This window comes from Lepus europaeus, chromosome 4 (genome assembly GCF_033115175.1).
Source record: "Lepus europaeus isolate LE1 chromosome 4, mLepTim1.pri, whole genome shotgun sequence".
NCBI lineage: Eukaryota > Metazoa > Chordata > Mammalia > Lagomorpha > Leporidae > Lepus > Lepus europaeus.
This window is the reverse complement of record NC_084830.1, coordinates 116,316,911-116,331,509: the sequence shown is the minus strand read 5'-3', so window position 1 is coordinate 116,331,509 and position 14,599 is coordinate 116,316,911.

The window sequence follows — 14,599 nt, the reverse complement described above, 5'->3', positions numbered from 1 at the left end:
TCTCAAATTATCAATCAATTGACTAATGGGAACAAAATTGGCATTTTTGTTTTAATTAACAACTGAGTACAATTCATAGTAGAATATGCTAAACTCAAGAATTGGAGTTAGAAAAGGAAATCGTTGTTATTCTATAGCAGTACTAGGGATACTTTTTGATTTATAACTCTGAATTTTTTGTAGGAGTCTGTATTTGTACTATAAAAGCAGATCACAACCAGTCACTTACATTTCTTTATCATTCTGTTCTTCAATTTCCTAAAGTAAATGTTTGAGGCACAAAATTGGAGGACTTAAGGCCTTCTGATATGTAGTTAAAAAACCTGAAACATGGCTTTTCATATTAGTTTATTCATTTACTTGTGTTTTATTTTGTTTATTTTATTGTTTATTGTATTTATTTTATTGTGTTTTATTTTTAATAATTGTTTATTCATTTACTTGTGTTTTATTCTTTTGTGAAGCAGCACATTTTTATGTGCTGAGTGAGTGCTACTCATAGTTTCTTTAAGGCCAAAGAGTAGCAGCCCATCTCCTCCAAAGTTATTTGTTCAAGAAAGTCAACAATGAGAAGACTTGTTAAATAATTGAGATGAACAGACTTGTTTACCTATTCCTTTTCTGATTCTAATGAAATGGTGTGAATAAAGTTTATTTGTATAATAAATGTCAAAAATAGCACCACAGAACATTAGGATAATCATCAGTATAACTTGTAATTTATTGTTTGTTGTGCAAAAATATATACCTTGAATGTCTTAGAACTATGTGAATGAAATTTGAATTCATTTTCATGGCAAGAAAAACAGTATATAAATTGTAATAGCTAACATACATGTTGTATTTTGTTTTCTTCTTGACAAGTATTTATGTTATATGTTACTATTGCCTTATAACAGATAAATGACCTGAAACACAAAATGGTTAAATTATGTTGTTCAGTGGTAATAATGGGAGCTGAAACTAGGCAGTTAAGCTCTAGTGCTGGATTCTTAACCATTGCTCTAAATAGGCTCTGGAAATACGTAATAAATGGAGACCAACTCTGTAGAGGTAGCTCCAGAGGAACTAGCTTTTGCAGTCAGTCAGGTACTGCATTTCAGTGAATTTCAATGAATTTAGGAGGCTAAAAATCTGTACATAACTGCTTCCCTCCTGCGACTATTACTCTTCCATCAGTTTGCATAATTCCACATTAAAACAATCTTCTCCATTTAAATTGAAACTATAAGGAACAATGTTAGACCAAAGGTAGAGCTAGAACAATATGTTCATAAAATCTCTATGTGTCTCATGGTCTTGTTTTCATGATGATCTAATATTTTTCACTGTCTCAGGAGACATTAGCAGATAACATAAACCATTGTCATAAGTTTAAAAGAGTTAATTATGTACATAGGGACTAGGTAGAGAGACTATAAAAGCAAGCTATGGAGTAGGCTCCCAAGATTGACTCCCAACAATGGAACAGGGAACTGCCCTGCCTGGGGAACTGTATTCCCCGCTACAATAGATGAACTAGGAATACACAAAGCTGCTGCTTCTACCTTATTTGTGATCTTGGAATCTGGAAATGGCTCACATTTATAGGGTTCAGTGTTACATCCTTCAAGCCACAGCCCATCCAAGCCAATATGGCATTGGTCAGTGCTGCCTTTCCTGGTGATTCACTTGTGAAATCACATTTCATGTTTCACCATGGTGAATCTATCTGGTCAGATACAGAACCTACTCTCCTTTCGAATCCTTCATGAAAGGGAGTCTGAAAGATAGGTTTGTACCTTTGTAGCTTCTACACTACAGGGAAAGTCATTAAAAGGAAACTGGAATAGATAGGAAGCAATCCAGTGTATTCCATTGTCATTGAGAAGTTATTGTGTCAACATATGACCTTAAACTATTTGAAAGTAGAGACAAGTATTTAGTATAGCAAGTAAGACACTACTTGGGATGCCTGCACCTCATATAGAGTATCTGGGTTTGAGTCCTAGTTTCATTCCCAGTTCCAGCTTCCTGCTGATGCATAATGTAGGAGGCAGCAGATGATGGCTCAAGTGCTTGGGCCCCTTCTATACCCGTAGGAGACTCAGATTGAGTTCTTAGCTCCTGGTTCCTGCCTTCCCAGCTCTTACTGTTGTGGATATTTGGGAGAGTAAATTGATAGATGGGAGATCAAATAATTTTTTTATTTAAAAAAAGTTAAAGGGGCCTCTTTTGTAGAATACAATGTAGAATGTGGGATGGAAGGAAGCTATAAATTAGATATGTCAGCTGCCAAAGCAGATGTTGCAAATTGATCCTTGTTGCTTTCCCTGTGAGCTCTACCAAGCAACCTCCAAATATATTTGAACCAACCTGCCAAAAAATTGCTCCCAATAGAAGTTGATACATTACGTAAAACTGTCTTTGTCATTTCTGGCCAAGGACATGCTAAACATAAATCCATGTCAAAATAAGGCACAGAAAAATAGTGGGTGCTGAAAAAAACAAAGGATACAGCATGCCCCTATTTTTGTTTAAGGTTAACCCAGAAAAGAGAGGTTTGTTTAAATCACTGTAATTTTATATGTCTCCTCTAGGCAAGGAAAACTATGTTTCGGTTCTTGGCTCGAACTTCCTATCCAGCCACAGAAAAGTGGCAGGATGACCTAGACAGAGGGGATGCATCTAACTTAACTATGCCTGCGTAATTGCTGGCAGAAAGCTGCATTGCTGCAATTAGGGCTCATCAGTCACACTGGCAGCTTCCCAGGACAGTGCTCATGCACTCCATTGAGCCTGTGGAGACAGCCAGAGTGCAGGGGCTGGGAGTCATTGTCAGGCTGCTTTCATTTGAGTTACAAGAGAAGTGATGTCTGGACCGTGTGGATAATTGTTTGTTTGCTTTTTGTCACATTTGGAATCAATGTAAATAAACCCAATCTATAACAGAGAAAGCAAAAGCCCAAAGCACCTGGAGTGTTTCGATGCAACTCAGGAAACTCAAAGCTCTTTGGCAGCCACAATGGGGAAAATGACAAATGCCACACTAGTGGGAGCAGGCAAATAAGAATGTATGGTCATTCCTGAATGGCACTGCGTTTTACAGTTTTCCTGAAATAGAATAAGGACCCATACTGACACAGACCCTGAAAGAAAAGTTTAACTACATTCCAGATATCATTAAATTGCTGCATATGAAAAGCAAAATATCTGTCTTAGAGAAAACCTGAGTTGTCATTAAATAACTTATTTATAAAGGAATATAAGTTGAGATGGTCATGTCCACATGAAGTTCAGATTTGCAATTAAACAAACAACTGTGCGTGGACAACCATGACACAGCTTGTCTAGTGTACAACGCTGCCTCTGGACTCCTGTGCAGAAGAGGCTGTGTTCAAGATGAGAGATCTGCCTGCAATATTGTTTGGGAGGCCCGTCCTGGAATAGCAAATGAATGGTATTTGTTGAGCATTTTATGTAATATTGTAAAAATAAAGTAGTGTTTGTCCCTAGTTGCTAACAAGAAATGGAAGAGAGGTGCTTATGTGAGCTGTGTCCCACTCGATCACAACTGACCATCTTTTGGGTAGTGCCACTGATTGGGACTTTCTGGTTCTGTATAGCTTGGGAATTTGATGAAATTGATGACTGCACCACACTTATCTCCATCAGCCCCAACCTGCCAATTTGCTAACCTGTATCCTCTCCATAAGATGGCCTGTGCCCCTGTGTGCTTCCTCTTTGGAAGTAGCGTATCCTCTTACTCCCTACCTCCATGTTTCATAAATCATGTTATTTCTGGAAATGATCAAATATTCCTCTTTGTACTATGTTCTGAATTTTGAACTATATTTCTCCCAGATATATTTCTGGTTACAGGAGCTGCAAATTTTGGCATTTTAATTCATATTAGCAATATGAAAGAATGTCAAAAAAGTTTATGGAAAATGCACATTATTCAGAATTGTGCCATGGATTTTAAAACAATTTTGCTGCCAAAATAAGGTTATCTTATAATTCAGTGTTTGCTGTAGTTCTCCTTTACAAATAATTTTGAGCAAATGTGCTGTATTCTAGGATTTCAGAGGAACTAACATGTAAGCACTGTCTTCAAGGTGATCATAGCCTAGTGGAAAACAAAGGCAAGGCAGAGAAATTCACAATGCAGTGAAAAAGTACCCACCTTTGTGGTTGGGGAAGGATAGTGAAAAGTTATAGGGGAAAAAAAAATCCCTTTACTCTGCCTGTGAGCATCTTCCAAGAAGTGATAGGTAAGCCAGATCCTAGACTAAGCCTTGGAAGAAGAGAAGGATGGTTTTATCAGAAGGGCCACAGAACAGAGGGCCCAGTCCACTGGGGAAAAGGCCACAGTCATCGAGTGCTTCACTTCAGAAACAACTCAGTTCTCTGTTATAGGCTTGGGGGAAGTTTGGGCATTAAGCGAGGGCTAGGTCAGGAAGTGTCATGTGAGCCTTGCTCAGAAGTTCTGACTTTGTTCCAAAGGTGTAAGGAAAGCACTGCAAGATTCAGAGCAGGGGCTTGGATGAAGACTATATACTTCCTTCTCCCTGGCACTCATGAGAATCAAAACAGGCACAATCTCTTACTTGTCTAAAGAGCTAAGTAGTTCTTTCTATGAAACAGCAGCTTTCTCCAGCCCCCAAACCAAGATGCCATGACTGATCACCTATGAGAAACTCTGGATAAGGCAAAGTTAAGCCCATTTCCTTATTACAGAACTTCTTAGTTCCTTTATTATGCTACTATACATAGAATTACTCCAAAAGAGGGAGATTTGGGGATAGCATTGTGACTTAGTTATGGCTTAGTGGATTGAACTACTACCTTCAGTGCTGGCATCCCACATGCCAAGTTCAAGTCCCAGCTGCTCCACTTCCAATCCAGCTCCCTGTACATGCTCCTAGGAAAACAACAGAAGATGGCCCAAGTGTTGGGGTATCTGCATTCATGTGGGAGATCCTGATGAAGCTCCTGGCTGCAGGCTTGGGGCTGGCTCAGCCCTGGCCGAAAGGTCATTTGGGGAGGGAACCAGAGAAGACCTCTCTTTCTCTTCATCTACCTCTCCCTCTTTATAACTCTTCCTTTCATGTAAAATAAATAGATGTTTTTAAAAAGGGAGGGGCCGATGCTAAGGTAGAGTAAGCAGTACCTCCACCTGCAACACTGGCATCCCATATGGGCACTGATTCATCTTCCAGCAACTTCTCTTCTGATCCAGCTCTCTGCTATGGCTGTAAAAGCAATAGAAGATGGCTTAAGTGCTTGGGCCCATGCACCCACATGGGAGACTTGGAGGAAGCTCCTGGTTCTTGGCATTGGATCGGCATGGCTCTGGCTATTGCATTCATTTGAGGAGTGAACCAGCAGATGGAAGACCATTCTGTCTGTCTCTCCCTCTCTCTGTCTGTAGCTCTTTCACTCAAATAAATATATAAAAATCATTTTTCTTTAAAGGATAGATTTGCAATGAAAGGGAAGAACAATTTTCTGAGGAAAACACATTGAAAGTCATTTTCTCTGGGACACTTCTTTAGAAATCAAGTACTTTGTCAAGGATTTACACTCATTAGATCTGAGGGAAACGAGATTTCAATGGAAATTTACATTTGGAACTTTTAATTTTTTAAGTTTTTCTGTGTACTCATGGAGAAATGATTTAATATAATGAAGATTTGCATATTTATCCAGATTCACTAGTTGTCAACAGCTTGCTACCCTTCCTGTATTTGCCATTCCCTTCCCACTTTGCTTTGTATTGCGGTATACTTGGAAGCAATTTGCTTCTTCAGAAGCATGAATGTGGTCTCACTTGTAGTGAAGCGAACATTGATCCTTGGTTCGGATGGCTATTGTCTGACCCTTCTATTGACAGGTTACTGACAGTCTTATAGCACTAGTATTTCATTAGTGATTGAAAAACAGTGATTCTTCCCTTTCCATAATTTCTGGTATAATTATAATCTGAAATTCTGTGGAAAGGCTTTTCTTCATCAATTATTGTTATTCTGCTGCTATCAAAAATGCATACAAAACACCTAGGAGAAACATTTTGTACCCTATGATTACTATTTGTTTAGAAAAATGGTAAATGCTTAGTGTTGTCTAAATGTGGACTGAAAATTTGTGTTTCCTAAGGGTTATTTGTAGCCTGTGATGACTCGTTGTCCCTGTCTCTCTACTTATGAGTGTACCACAAACTCAGATTTTTATATATCCAGCATATTTCATTAAACTGTAGTAATTCTTTCAGTCCTTAAATTGTCCCACCAAAAGCCATTTTCCAGTTGGCTCTTGTGTAGTTTCAACTTATCCTTATTAATCTTTGAGACATCTTTGCTTTTAGACCACACAAGATTTTCCCAGCACATCTTGAACAATCCTTGCGCCAGCCTGGATTTACCTGCCTTTTTCTAAGGAGCCATGGGTGGATTTATTTGGGAAGGAAATTTGGATTCCTTCCTCTAATTACAACACAGTGTCTATTGTTTCTGGAATCCCTGTGCTGCCCACAAACAACTTTTAAAAAAAATATTATTAGCTTTTGATTTAATAATTTTGTTTTTTATTGAAAATAAAAAATTATTTATATACATTGTGTTATGCAAAAATATTCCATTATAATCACTATTCAACCCCTTGAGGTTTTTTAGGGAGTGGTATTTTTGTTTATTTTTGTTTATCATTGAAATCGTCCAAAATCCATGCATGTAACTCTTTATTCATTTTCTAAGAAAGATTTATTTTTTTGAAAGGAAAAGTTACAGAGAAAGGAGGACAAAGACAGAATATTCCACATGTTGGCTCACTCCCAAAATGGCCACAATGGCCTGGGTTGGGCCAGCCCAAAACCAGGAGCTTCATCCAGGTGTCCCATGTTGGTGCAGGGACCCAACTACTTGGGCCATCTTCTGCTGCTTTCCCAGCAAGGAGCTGAATGGAAAGTGGAGCAGCCAGAATTCAAAGCAGCACCCATATGGGATGTCATCATTGCAGGCAGTCGCTTACCCACCACACCACAGTGTAGGCCGCTCTTTATTCATTTTTGCTGCTTGTTACTCTGTGTCCTATGGATCTGAATAGACTAATTTAATCTTTTATTCCCCACTCCATGAACATGTGATATAATTCTGTCTTTTGTTATTACTAATAGTACAAAAAGTAAACAACCTTGTATATAAATCATTCTGTATTTTTTTTTCTAGTTCTAACTTTCAGTAGCAATCCTAGAAAGAGAATTAGGGAATCAGTCAGTTATCTGCACATACAGTTTTGCTAAATATATTGAGATTCCTGTTGTTGAGGATTTTGCTGTTTTCCTTTCCTATCATCAGAGTATTGTCACCAGTGGGGGCCAACTGGCCTCAGTTCTTTTGTGCCAACAGAGTAATGAATTACAGTCAGACAGACCACAGTAGGGACAGTAAAGCAGAAGTTTGTTGAATTCTCACAGGACAGGCTGGTGGTACCCTTCTTCTCCGTTTTAAGACTTCATCCCTGAAGTGTAGGGACCATTGACTTGTAGTGTGGCCATGATGCTCACGACTGATGTTTTGACAACTCAGAATTGCATACCTTGTGATCTCTGCACATGTGGCTTCTCAGCACGCATCGAGAATGGACGCAGATGTAGCCGGGAGGGGCGTGGACCACAATGCCAATTTTATTATAATGATGGTATGATAAAGCAGGGTCATTCAAATTTCTTGTGTGAGTTCCTATTTTAACACTTTAACTACACTGCACATTAAACTGCAAACTGAGCACTCTTGGGTAGACTTCAGGTAAACAGTAAGGCCCCTAGGTCCTTTCTTGTGTGAGGGTATTGTGACCCCTTCTCTGTTGCTCATGCCTAATTATCTACCTGATGATATGAGCAAGTTTATGCCCACAGTGTCAACAACTGAGTATGTTGTCTCCTAAAAAAGAAATGTGATGCTCTGATGGGTGATAAATGGTACCTCAGTGAAGTTTATTTTTTTTCCTTTTACTTGGAATGAGTTTGAGTATATTTTTAGATTGTTCAGGGGCATTTTCATATCCTCCTCTTGGAAAATTGATGTTCAGAAATTTTGGGAAAGTGGAGTTTAATAAAGGGGAGAAAATGGGGAAGTTTGGGGGTGTGATGCCTTCACACCTTCTACCAACAGTCCTTTTTCCAGTCATTACAATAGGAGAGAAGAATTAGAGAGCCCTCACTTCAAAGTGGACTTTTAACAACCAGGAAACAGATGAAACTGACCAAAGCCCTGGAGGGTGCTGTTAACAAACAAGATTCTGGGAGTAAAATTACCCAATTTCTCTTCCTTTTTTTTTCCCCCTTAATTGTTCTCTCTTTCAATAACAATTGGATTTGTAAAAGATAGAACTCATCATCCTTAAAATCTAACACAATTGAGCACCCTTACTTTGAAAATCAGAAATCTGTAATTCTCCGAAACCTGAAACTTTTTGCGTGCTTAGATATTGGAATGTTCAGATTTCAGATTTTCAGAGTAGGACTAGTTAATTTGTAAAGTTCTATGAAAATATTGCAAAATCCGAAAACCTCCAAATCTGAAACCCTTCCATCCCAAGCATTTTGGATAGGAATATTACAGTTGTGCTCGTATTTGACTCTCAGGTAAGGGAGGAAACCACACTTTTGTTCTTAGAGTTTCTTTCCCAGGTTTTCTTCCTGCCACCTCTTCCCTCCACTCTACATTGTAGTCCACAGGTGATGTTAAACTCTCCTGGAGTAAATAAAAAAATTGGAAAGACAAATGCATCTCTTAACTGAGATGCTAATACTTCCCATCCCTACTGCTACAAATTCATACCTCCTAAAGTATATGAACCATTGAAAGTGTCACTCCTTTGTATTCTACAGGCCTAGATATTCCTGCAGTATCCTTGTGTTTGTCACTTTGTAAAATTCGCTCTTCCTTTGAGAAGATTGGGTCAGTGAAATCTACTTATTGCTCTTTCAAGCTATTAAATGTCAGGAAGAATGAAGAATGTTTTACCTTCTTTCAACTTTATGAATTCAGCAAACACAATGTTTCTTAGGCAAACTACAGAATCGCATGTTTTGAGGAAAAATAAATTCCTGCATCAGTATTGCTGCAAATGCAGTTCGTCAAACTTTATTTTATATCTTTGTTAAACTGATGGCTAAGAATAATATGCTAGTGTAGTTTTAAGGATGTGCACTTGCTTTTAAATTCACTGTAGATGAGTGAAATGTGCATCTTTTCATTTGATTATTGTTTTGAGACTTTGCCTATATTCCCACTTAACAATGATCTTTTTACTTGTGAACTCTTTATTTAATGGAGCATTTGACTGTAATGTAAATTAAAAATATTATCTCAAAATTAAAAAAGGAAAGGGAAAGAGAAAGGAGGAGGGAGGGAGGAAATAGAGTATCATTATGTTCTTATAATTGTATCTGTGGGCTATATGGAATCTGTTCTCCTTGTGTTAATCTCACAGTAATGTGAGAATCACTGAGAGTTGCGTTGTAATTATCATGTATATGCTGTGACTCTGAGAATCTAATGTATTAATAAAATCCTTTAAAAATGAAATCATTGCAATCTAGGAAATTTTGACCTAACTGGGAAGATGCAGTATCTTTTAGGGAAATTTTGCAGTGCAGTGCAGAGTGTGATTGTCATGCATATTGCTGAATTCATAGAGATAAATTCAGAAAAGGGACTACCAAGTGAAGTATATAGGCTATGGAGTGAAGCTCTTGTATTCCACATGCAACTGCATGACTTACTTGTCTGTGTGAGCCTTACTTTCTCACTTGCAAATGGATATTAAACAGAATAGCCACATGGAATGTTCTGGGAGGCTTCTCTAAGAAGAGCTTATAAGTGCCTAATAGTGAAATGTTAGTGCCTGTTAGCTATAACTATTAGGGAAGTTTAAAAAAATGTGATGGGCAGAGGAGACCCAAGAAAAATTGTTGAATTCAGTCATTAGCAAATCTCAGGTGACTTTCAAAAGGGCAGCTTCCGCCAGCTGGAAAGCCAGGAAGGCAAAGTGCAGCAGGTTAAGGGGATAAATAGGCAATAAATACTTGCCACAAAAAAATCGATACAAGCAGAAATCAATAGAGCCAAGGAAGTTCATCTGTTTGAGGTATTGGAGAGTGAAAATAAAATAATAAAGTAAAATGATAAAACAGGTGTTCTTTCTTTGAAGGAAAGAGTAAGACTGGAAAGCAGATGGCATTTGACCGAGAGAGTGAAGGAGCAATGTTTGGTGAGACAGGGTACTTTAGGTTAATGCCATGAGAGTCTTGAGTGAAAGGAGAGAGGCCTGTTCTTAAGAGAGCAGCACATCGTCAGATTTATATCCTGCTGGATCAAGGGCATTTTCTTACTAGACAAAGTAGCTTCCCACTATGTCTAATGTTAAAAGACCACAGAGAATTATATGACCCTGACTGAAGGTCACTGCAAGCTGTGGCATTAATGAATTAAGTCACAGGACCTTAAAATGTGTTTAGCTGTCGTTTGAACAAACTGTCTTAAGTACAGATTAGGCTCCGTATGGTCTGCTGCAGAGAGTAACCAGTATTGCTATGTTCGTTAAGAATTTCAGTAGTGAAGAACTAAGTATGGCAAGTGTCAAATCTGACTGTTTATGCCAATGCAGACATGTTTAGGCAATAGAGAAATAATCCCTTCTGTTTTTAGCTTCAGTATAAAAACTGGCCAGGAATACAAAGTCTCATGTTTACTCTTTAGAAACATTTTCGTGAAGGCTTGGATTATCATTTTCTTTAATGTCAAAGTCCTATTTTAAAAGCAATTATAAAATACATTTGCAAGCAGATGTCCATTCTTTCAGGCTATTATGACGAGTCAAAAGCAAATCTATCATAACAATTGTATTAAACTGTGTAATCTGCTCAGTGAAGCAAGTAAAACATACTCAGCACAAACAATATCCGGAGGGTCATGATTATAGTAGTTGTAATCAGAGTTAGAACTGCTTTGCATAGCTAAAACTATGAGTTCCTTTTATCATAGGTAAAACTAAGTTTATCACTGGAGAATTCTCTTAACTTCGGTGATTCTCAGTTTCATCTTCTCTCCAAGAGAAATAATAGTCCATAATCTGCAGTATTGGAGAGGTAGTTAAAGAAGATGTGGGCTGGCGCTGTGGTAAAGCCATCGCCTATAGCACTGCCAACCCATAAGGGTGCTGGTTCTAGTCCCAGCTGCTCAACTTCCAATCCAGCAACATGCTAATGGCCTGAGAAGTCAGCAGAAGATGGCCCAAGTGGTTGGACCCCTGAACCTACGTGAGAGACCCAGAAGAAGCTCCTGGCTCCTTGCTTCAGCTTTATCTTTGCTGTGGCTATTTAGGTAGTGAACCAGCAGACAGAAGATCTCTAGCGCTCTCTCTCTCTCTCTCTCTCTCTCTCTCTCTCTGTAACATTGCTTTTCATATGAACAAAATAAATTTAAAAAAAAAGATGAATACAAAGTGGCTAACATGGTATGCAGCGCAATACTTCTTAAGAACAGCTGTTGATTCCTGCTGTTCTTGCCTCTACTACTTTATTTTTTTAATTTTAATGTCAACTCAGTCTAAATTGTAAATTCATTCTAAACCACTTTTGCAAAATACTTTAGGTTGGTGCATCACTGAGTACAGACACACAGCCTGACAGCATGTCCAGTATCATTTATTGCTTTAGCTCTGGGGATAGGTAACTATTCTCATTGAATACTAGACATCCTGGTTGGAGGTCAGTAGTTGGCTTCCGTATAGTATACAAAATAGTCAGGACTTAAAGGAGCATCATACCCAGGGAGCTGATATTGCAAACTAAAACTGACTGCGAAAAAGGAGATTTACATCCCCCTGTTTGTTCACACAAATGGGATTTAGGCCATTAGCAAAGTGGCTTGAGAACTTGTGCACATGACAAAATGTCACTCTCCTTATTCTTGTCTGAGCATATGTATTTAAATTGCTATATACACATGAGAATATTGTACCCTGGCTGGTTAAAAACGAAACAAAACCAAAGCAAAATACATGATTGGAAGCATCCAACCGCTGAACTCATAAATTCCAAGCAGTTGTTTTCTGTGTGTCCATCCCTGCTTAAATAAAAATCATGTTTCAGTTGTTATAGACATGTGCAAATGTAGAAAAGTTTCAAAAAACATCATTATTATTTGCAATTTTTTTCTAGTCTGTTAGTATACCTAAGTGTCTAATATAAGTTGCTTGTGTTGTAATTGAAGTCTAACCCTCAAATATTTTCACAGATTTCCTAAAATGACTTTGTTGAATAGCCATGGCTCCCTGAGTAGATCTTCATCTTAGAAAACTCATCTGCCAGAAGACATTGCTGTGGAGATACTCCACCATGCCAGGAACAAGAAATACGAAACATTAGAGGCCCTTTTGCTGCTGTCACCAGAAGCAGCAGTCTTACCCTCATCTCTTACACAAGCAAATTATTCCGATTTGCATGCCATTTGAACAGAGACTATTTTTTTTTCTTTTAAGATTTATTTATTTATTTGAAAGGCAGTTATAGAGAGGCAGAGAGAGAGAGGTCTTCCATCTGCTGGTTCATTCCCTAGATAGCCCCAACAGCGGGAGCTGCGCCAATCCAAAGCCAGGAGCCAGGAACTTCTTCCGGGATTTCCACGTGGGAGCAGGGGCCCAGGCACTGGGGCCATCATTTGCTGCTTTCTCAGGCCTTAGCAGAGAGCTGGATGAGAAGTGGAGCAGCCAGGTCTAGAACCGGCACCCATTTGGGATGCCGGCAATGCAGACAGTGGCTTTACCTACTATACCACAGTGCCAGCCCCTGAGAATGTGTTTTGATAGCCTTGGATCATCTCAGGGGAAAATTAGATTAGCAATGTAGTTTAATGCTGGCCAATGAAAGAGAGGAGAATGTATTTTTAAATAATAGTAAATTTAAAAGAATAAAAGAAAGCATAAATTTAAACTTTTTTAAAATGAAAAAAAAATAACTGTTCTTCTATTCCAATGATATAGTACATTATAAAAGTCTATAGCCTAACTTGATAAATTAAAAGGAGTTAAGAGTCTATTTTTCTGGAACGGAATGTAACTTTTGATCTTAACACTCTCATGGATCTATAACAGCCATGAAAATATTCATTGGTCACTGTAGCTAGAGTTTAAAATAACTCAAGGAGGTGGATGACTGATGAAATTCCTACATGTTTTACCGTGTGCTATGCTTTCCTACATGTTTAATTTATGTAGAACCCTATGGGGAATATTGACCGTATTTGCCAAAGACACATTTTCGAGTTCATCATGTCTTTTATCAATGTTATCACTTAAGAAAATTGTGTGATTGTTATATCAATATTTTATACAAACATAGGCCATCTCTAGTGACAGAAAGAACTTTAGTCAGTGAGCCTGTTTCATTTTGATTTTATTTATCTGAGGAATGTTTAGTATTCTACTGAGTTTCAAACTGAATTTCCTTTTTGTGCTTGTAAACATCTCTCAAAAATATTACTTTTTAGCATGTTCCATATTGATTCCTACTGTCAACACTTTTACCTTTTGTCCCCCCAAAAGTAAGGGTTGTACTACATCAGGTACATTGCAGTCTGTCTTGGTAAGCAAAAATAAATTTACTAATTAAAAAATACATTGGCATAGTCTGCCACCCAATGTAATTGTTCCAAGAAAGCACTAGGCAAAATCATGATTTTGATAACCTGACCTCAAAAGCCATGCAGTGTCAACTTCTGCTTCATTCAGTTGTTGAAAGCAGTTGTAAAATTCTGCCCAGTTGAAGAAAAGAGAAAACAGATTCCACCTTTCAGTAGAGGAGTATTAAAACAACACTGTAAAAAATCCATGTGGGCTGGGTTATGTATTGGGTGAACCTTTGGAAAATACAATCTGCCACCCAAGGGCCCCCAGCTAGTTGACTAGAGCACAGGTTAAGTTAAATCCTCACTCTCCTCCTTGGCTGTCACTCTTGTACAGTGACGGACCTTCATAATTAAACATGACAATGCTACCCTGTGGGTCAAAAATGGCCTTTCATATTAGTTATGCCACATTTTTGCTGAGTAACTTTGGGAAGCACATTTTCATGGAAAAAACATTTGAAAACAATATACTGTCTTTAAAAAGTTCTCAAATTGCACGGAAAATGTGTCATAAGCTATTTCTCATTTTAAATACAAATTACTTATCTATTTAATACAAAAATATTAAGTAAAATAAAAACTTTAGCTGGAAGAATAGCCCAGTTTATTTCCTATTCTTTTGTTGTTGTCGTTGCTCAAATGTGCTCATTATAGAATGATCCATAACTGCACACTTATGAGAGCCTCTTCTAATGTCACCACGTGTTTAACTGGTCTAGGATGGGTCATTCACATGTTGGCCAGATAATGAGAAATCTTAAACCTTCCAATTTTTCTCATATTTCCCCTCCAAACTTAAAAAATTTGCAGACAACTTGCTTGTTTTTTTATTAAACTCCCGTTTCTTTTTTCTTTCTTTCTTTTTTTTTTTTTTGACATTCTTTTGAGTTCTTAGATCTGTGCCTAAAAGGCCAATTTGCTCTCCTCTG